Below are 7,273 nucleotides of genomic sequence, written 5' to 3' on the forward strand. Positions count from 1 at the left end.
CAGTGCAGGACAGGGGACCCCTCCTATCTCGTCTTCCCTCTCACCACCAGGTGTGCACGCCTGTGGACTCCTCCAGCTTGTCAGGCTAAGTGCACCCTCTCTTGTTCCCACTGCTCTACTGCCTTCCTCCCACTTGGCCCCCGGGCAGCTCTTCTTGGTGGGCTTCTCCTCTTCTCCTCACCTTCTGTGGTCAGAGACCATTGCCGTACTGTCCTACGCTCCAATGCTCAGGACCAGGGCAGTTGTGGCTTGGAACCTGCACTTAGCATCACCAGGTGGGTAAATAAACCAGGAAATTTGAGCTGATGTGGGTGGATTGGTCAGGGTTCTCCAGAGAAACAGAACCAATGGAATGTACATGTATAGAGAAAGAGGTTTATTGTCAAGAATTGGCTCAAGTTACTATTGAGGCCGTCAAGTCCCAAGGCATGCAGTCAGCAAGCTGGAGGCCTGGGAGAGCTCAGGGCAGAGTCTGGTCTGAGCCCAAAGGCCTGAGAACCGGGAGCCCAAGGTGTTGGTTCCAGTCTGAAAACTGGCAGGCCTGAAGCCCAAGAACAGGTGATGTTTCAATCGGAGTTTAAAGGCCAGAAAAAGAACAATATTCTAGCTCCAGCGCTCAGGCTGGAAGGATTCCCTCCTACTCAGTCTCTTCCTTCTATTCAGGTCTTCAACTGATTAGATGAGGCCCACCCACGCTGCGGAGGGCAATGTGCTTTACTAATTCAAATGCTGATCTCTTCTAGAATAATCTTCCACCAAATGTCTGAGCACCGTATGCCTAATCAAGTTGACACAAAATTGACCATTGCCGTGGGCATTCAGTGTGCGCACAGTGGTGGATTGGAAGGAGACGTCACGTGTTCCAGGCCTCTTCCGTAGGACTGGATGACCCTGTGAGGGTGGAGGAGGCAGGAGAGCAGAGTGGTTAAGGCACGGGTTCCTGGAGTTGGGACTGCCTGGCTTTGTATGCCATCTCTGCCACTTGTTTTGTGTGCGATCTGGGACAAGGAACCTCTGTGTGTTTTAGTATCCTCATCCCCAAAATGTGGATTAATAATTGTATTTACCTTTTAAGACTATTACAAATATTCAATGAGCTCATGCATATAAAGCATATAGAACAGTGCCCTATAAAGATGAGCCACTATTATCCCTGGCTTCTGAATTGGGGTCCTGCGGGGGATCTGGCTGATCTGCGGGGCCCCTTCAGTCCCCGGGTGCCCCGCCCTTTTCGGGGTTGCGTGAGCAATAGGGCTTCCTCAAGACCGCATGTGCGGCTTTCACAGCACAGGGGCAGGGAAATCAGGCGAGGGACTCAGGAGGCACATTCCCATTCCAGCTCTGCTCCCTCTCCTGCCGGGCCGGGAAACCTCAGGAGCGGCCCCTAAAACTTCCATCACTGGGGAGAGGAGCAGGAAACGGAGGCTGCTGGGTGCCAGGGGGCGGGGAGTGGTCTCCCAAATAGGAAGGGAGGTTGGACTCCTGGAGCAGAAGGTTAGGAAGCCACTATTGCCACAGATCTAAAGCTGCATCTTCCAGTCTGCCAGTGACGCGTTCGATTCTCCCACTGGTGGGCTCAGCTGCTTCTGAGTCATCTCTCTGGGAAGAGAAATATTATTTATTGACCTGTAAACTCTCATCAGGAGTCATGTCCTAAGTAAGGCAGAGGACTGGGGCCAAATCCTTTCAAAGGAGCTTATAAATCATCTGTGCTGTCATCCCATTTCACAGATAAAGAAACTGAGACCAAGATGGGAAAAGAGGGGAAAACTGATAATTGGCCACCATACTCCCAACAACTCTCCAGGACTGATGTTATTAGCTGTTCTTACCCATAAAGAACTAATGAGAGGAAGAGAGACCACAGTTGGTGGCAGAGCTGGGGTTCAAACAGGTCTCCTGAATCCTTTATCCATTTTTCTTCCACTGGGCCATGGGAGCAAGATGTGTAAGCTACATTTAAAAAACAAAAGGACTAAGGCTTTAAAAAAAAGTGGATTGAATGAGAAGAGAAGGGACTTGCTTCAGAACCTTGGGAGATGAGCTTCCATCTAAGGAGCTGGTAGAGGAAGCTGAAAAGAAGTGTTCTGAGGGGTAGACGGTGAACCAGACGGTGTACGGTGTTGGGAGGCCAAGGAGACCAGTTTGGAGAAGTGGGGGTTGGGAGGACTTGAATCACGGTGAGGACTGAGTAGAGTGAAGGTTGAGGGAAGTCTTGAGGGTTTGGGGGTGCCAGTGGCAATGTCAGTGAGAGCAGGTTTATTTGTGGGGGAGGCGGCACCCAGATGATGAAGAATTGAGATCTGGTAGAAGCTGAGACATTCCAGACAGTGATAAATTTTCCCCGGATAGGAAGGAATGATTTGGGATGCTGGAATGATGAAGGATGCTGGGAAAGGCATTTCCTCAAATAGGAGCCAGTTGAGCATGCTTTAGGACCATGACAAGAATGAAAGCAGTTAACATTTGCTGTGTGACATCCCTATTCTAAGTATTTTATAGGGAATATCTCATTTCATTCTAATGCCTGTGTGAAGTAGGCACTCTGAGGATTCCAATTTTCAGACACAGAAATGGAGGCACAGAGAGGATAAGTAGCCTGCCCAGCAACTAAGCAGCAGAGCAGGGATTCAAATCCATGCAGTCTGACTCTGCAGAAGGGGGACGGGCCCCCAGGGAGGGGAGATCGCAGATCCTGGAGAGCTTGGGGATGATTGATCTAGCAATGGTCTGGAAGAGATGGGAAGGGATGGGATCAATAGCCCAGGTGGAGGGGTGCACCTTGGCAAAGTAAAAGAATACATCTTCCTTTGAGACAGGAGGGAGGATGAAAGGATGGATGATAATGATGCAGAGAGTCTCTGAGGCAGAGGGAGGAAAGTCAAGGCAGTATGTATTAGATGACCTTGATCGTCACGGGGAAAGTAGGTAGCAACCTACACGAGGGAAGCTGGTCCTCTTTCTCACCCACTTCCTTTTTCTCCTTTCCTGCCCAACCCCTCCTCTGGTTTTCACAGGAAAGAAATAACCCAGATTATATTCTCATCTAAATTGGACATATATTTGTGGATGAGAGATTAGGCTATTGTGAATAAACAGAGGAAGAGGAAATAAGTTGAAACAGATTGCCTGAGGAAGAATTCTGGGAGTTAACAAAGACTATGGAAACGTGAAGGAATAGAAGAGGTAAGTACTGTTTTTATTTTATTTCAAGGACTGATAAGGGAGAACGAACATCTTGGTGGGGCATTATAACTTCATTGGACTGCTCTCAAGGAAGGAAACAGAAATTCAGAGACCATGAGTTTGGGGTCTGGAGTTAGAGGTGACTCTTGTGGGGATGGATTGGAAAGCAGATTTTTTTTAACTTAGCTTTTTTAAAAAAAAAATTAAATTAATTCTGCTAATAACAGAAATTTAGAAAGTGTGAAATCTTAGAAATGTATGAAAAGGTCAGAAAAATCACTTCACCTCAGAAAGTCATTAGCACTGCTTTGGAGTTTTTTCTTCTGCTGTTTTCTCTATGCGTTAAAAATTTTATGAAATCCCACCATATCAGGCTTTTACTGTACGACTGCATTGTGGGCATCTTCTCTACTCTATTAAAACTTCTATTAAACATACTTTAAAAAAATAGAAGATGGGCGGTTAAAATTACTGGTACTTAATTTAGTTACATGGTTTATAAGGTAAACATACTTTTTTTTTTAAAAGATTTTATTTTTTCCTTTTTCTCCCCAAAGCCCCCCCGGTACATAGTTGTGTATTCTTCGTTGTGGGTTCCTCTAGTTGTGGCATGTGGGACGCTGCCTCAGCGTGGTCTGATGAGCAGTGCCATGTCCACGCCCAGAATTCGAACCAGCGAAACACTGGGCCGCCTGCAGCGGAGCACACGAACTTAACCACTCGGCCACGGGGCCAGCCCCTAAGGTAAACATACTTTTTGATTGCTGGGGAGCAACCCTCATGTGGATTCACTGCATTTAGTAGTTGTTCTCCTAGTGCTGGGCAGTAGACTGTTCCTGTCATTTGCTTTGGTGTTAATACTTTGAGGAACATCTCTGTGCACAAACCTTTGTTGGCAGATTGACTATTTCCTTAGGATAAATTCTTAGAAGTAAAATAACTGAGATGAAGGGTATGAATATTTTAAAGATTGTTTCTAGAAGATTTGCTTGCATCTGTTTACTCTCCATCCACAGGGGCACGCAGAGAATGTCAATCTTGGGAGCGTCCAAACTCTGGAAGGTTGGCGTCGGCATTTGGACTCTGAACCTGGAGCTCGTTGAGAGGCTGTTTGCTTGTTGCTCTGCTCTGGGTGTGAGTGGCTGTCTGTCAGGTGTTCTTGGCTCCAGGTTAGAGACCCGTGGTGAGTCTTGCCCCAGATGGAAGCCAGGGCAGGGGTGCAGGGGCTGCGTCTGACAGTGCCGATCGCGGGGGAAGGGCAAAAGCAATCCTTGCGCGTACAAACGTATCAGTATCATCTGATCTGCAGTGGCTCTTTCCTCCACAGTCATAAACCTTTGGAAAGTCTAATGAACGTGACAAAGCCCCTCCCTTGACACACGTGCACACACACACACACACGTACTTTCTTCAATTTCAAGGGATTCATCGATCCACAGTGGTCTCAGGGTTGATGCTCACTAGGTTAAGAACCTCTGTTTTAGAGATGGTTAGCAGTTCTGGCCATCTTTCCAGATAGTTTCACAGTTTGGGCACTAGAAATTTTAAGCCACATTCAGGATAACCATAATGGTCTGCATCTGCCTTTTTCAAACAAAATCTAGGCATCAAAAGCTCCTTAAGTGTACTAGGGGGAGAAACTCTAATTCTCAGTATTGGGGGTTTGGCAAGGTGTCTGGACCACTTGACAAGCTGGGGGACAGTTCATGGGAGAGAAAACACACACATTCACACGTGTATTTTCCCGGATACACAGTACTCCTACACACATACACTCACACGCATGCATCACTCTCTCATACCCATACACACAAATTCCTAGACACATCCACGTACACATACATTCACATGTATATTCCCAGATACACACGTGCTTTCCTCCCCTCCCTCCCGGCTGTGGGACCTCGTCCTCCACAGCCTCTGGCTCGGCCCTGGGACTTTCCTCCCTCACTTGGTCTTGCCCTAGATCCCCCTCCCTCTCTCTTTTCCTCCCACCCAATGGTAAATATACCCTCCTGAGTTCGAGCGAATGTAGAAGAAGCACAGGAGGAAAGTGGTAGATAAATTTAACAAGCATTAAAGTTAATATATAATTTAAATATGTATAAAATTATTCCGCACATCGATTAGAAAATGGGCTGTTGACCGTTTCAAGGCAACAATCAATTTCAGAGTTCACAGGTCAGGTCAAGTTTCTTTCTAATGATCTACAAAAGCAGCAGCATTAAGGAGATAATGAACTCCACGGGCTTACAGACGTGATCTATGGCCGGGTGGCCGTGGGTCCGCCCAGTGACAGCCAGGGCCGGCTGCAGACCGAGTTCTCTTGTGGGTCTGTGTAAAAGCTTGGCTGGGTGACAACCTGTGATGTAATCAAGGCAGTCTCTGGGATGACTTGCCTTTTTTTTAAAGAGCTCGTGGTTGCCAAAGCTCTGGGGTGTCAACGGGCAACTGCGGTGGAACCCCACGAATGTGGTTTGCAAGGAGAGCATCAGCTTTTCTGGGAAGTGGAGATGGTCAGGCCAGCACTGTTAATCACTTGGCCTGACAGGGGCTGGGCAGCTTGAGGGAGGGTGTAGACTGGGGAGATGTGACCTCACTGCTGGTCTGTTCCAGGGGCTCAGGCCACAGCTTGTTGACAAGCAGGGGTTCCCCAAATCGCTGGGTGGTTTCACAGATGGAGGTGGAGGGCCTTTCCGGGGGTATCCCTAGGTCCCTTTTTAAAACTGAGAGGGATAAAGGTATGGGGAGGGGGAGGATAGAGGTGTTAGCATGGGACCCTTGGCTCAGAGACAGCGTGAAGCAAAGGCGTGGTGAGTACTAAGGCTGGTCCCACACAGCTTCCAACCCCTTCTGACCAAGAGGAGGGCATGGGAACCAACCTGGCTCTTGGCTTTGAACCAGATCAGGAATGCAGATCTGCCTTCTGATTATTGCCAGCTCATAACCAAATGGCTGATGGACACCGAAGGCAAGAGACACTAGATCCCAGAGCTTCCATTTTTCATCTCGAGAGGAATTTGCTCTTAAAAGGCCTTGAGATGTTTTGATGTAGTGAGATGCTCTAAAAATATCTGGCCATCTCACTACACCTGAGTTGGTCCCTGCTATTCTTTGAAGGGCAATTAAGAAGGTGCTTCCACTCTCCAAAATAGCTCTCAGGAGAGCCTGTTCTTGATGCCTGAAATTCCACCATTTAGAGACACATTCCTTTTGTTAAGCATCAGTTCTTTTTCTTTTAAGATGTGAATCTGCCCTGCAGGTCACCCGTTTACCAGTCTGGAGTAGGTGGTCAATTTGGTGATAAGCGGTTCTGAGAGTGGGGAAGAAATGCCAGATGGGGAAGTGGAGAAGCCGCTGGCTGTTGTCTATGCCACGATGTGGACAGGGGCTATTGTTCAACCTCGAGGGGCCCCTGAAGGTTTGCCCTGGCCATGAAGCTCTGGCAATGCTTCCCTGGGAACTAGCGAAGGAAGTGGGGCGGGAGAAGAAGGTGGGTAGGAGAGAGAAAGCGGAAGGAGAGGGAATGTGGGGAGTGGTAGGCAAAGAGTGACACCCCAAGCTGTCTTGGCCACTTTCAAATCTCCATCATTTGCGTATGCTGTTCCCCGGTCCTTCCTGCTGCCACATTTCTGTGCTGTCTGTTTAGCAAACCCCTGGTCTTCCTTCAGATCTCCTCTCTGCTAGAGAAGTATTCCTGAGCGTCCCTCTCTTCAGCAGTTAGTGATGCCTTCTCTGCACCCCCACTGGGCCATGTACACAGAGGTACATGTTCAATAAATGTAGTGATCAGTTTGTTCCACTCTCTGCTTGACTGAAAGCTCCTTGAAAGCAAGAACCTGTTTTTTTCGCCTTGGTATCCCTGCCGTGCTTAGTAGATGGTATCCCCATGGCAGAGAATAAATCCTTCTTGAACTGAACACAGGCAGACCAGCCTACTGCTGGGGTTCATTCCATTCCATGAATGCCCAGCCAGGCCTGGGGTGAGCAGATCACACCTGAGGAGGCCAGAATTGAGGACCATTCCTGAGAGGGAGTGAGGGCAGGAGCCAGGGATGTTCTAGAGAGCCAGGCCTGGGCTAAATGA

The 7,273-nt window shown here is 48.3% G+C and overlaps 1 long non-coding RNA gene across 1 annotated transcript; it reads left to right on the forward strand.

Annotated features, from left to right (window-relative positions):
• The first annotated feature begins 2,824 nt into the window (after positions 1–2,824).
• Positions 2,825–4,361, forward strand: LOC138915329 (uncharacterized). The gene is made up of 3 exons (XR_011421136.1): positions 2,825–3,186; positions 3,744–3,930; positions 4,203–4,361. It is a non-coding gene; the product is annotated as an uncharacterized lncRNA (long non-coding RNA).
• The last annotated feature ends 2,912 nt before the right edge of the window (positions 4,362–7,273 follow it).

The sequence above is a fragment of the Equus caballus genome, chromosome 8 (assembly GCF_041296265.1).
Source record: "Equus caballus isolate H_3958 breed thoroughbred chromosome 8, TB-T2T, whole genome shotgun sequence".
Lineage (NCBI taxonomy): Eukaryota > Metazoa > Chordata > Mammalia > Perissodactyla > Equidae > Equus > Equus caballus.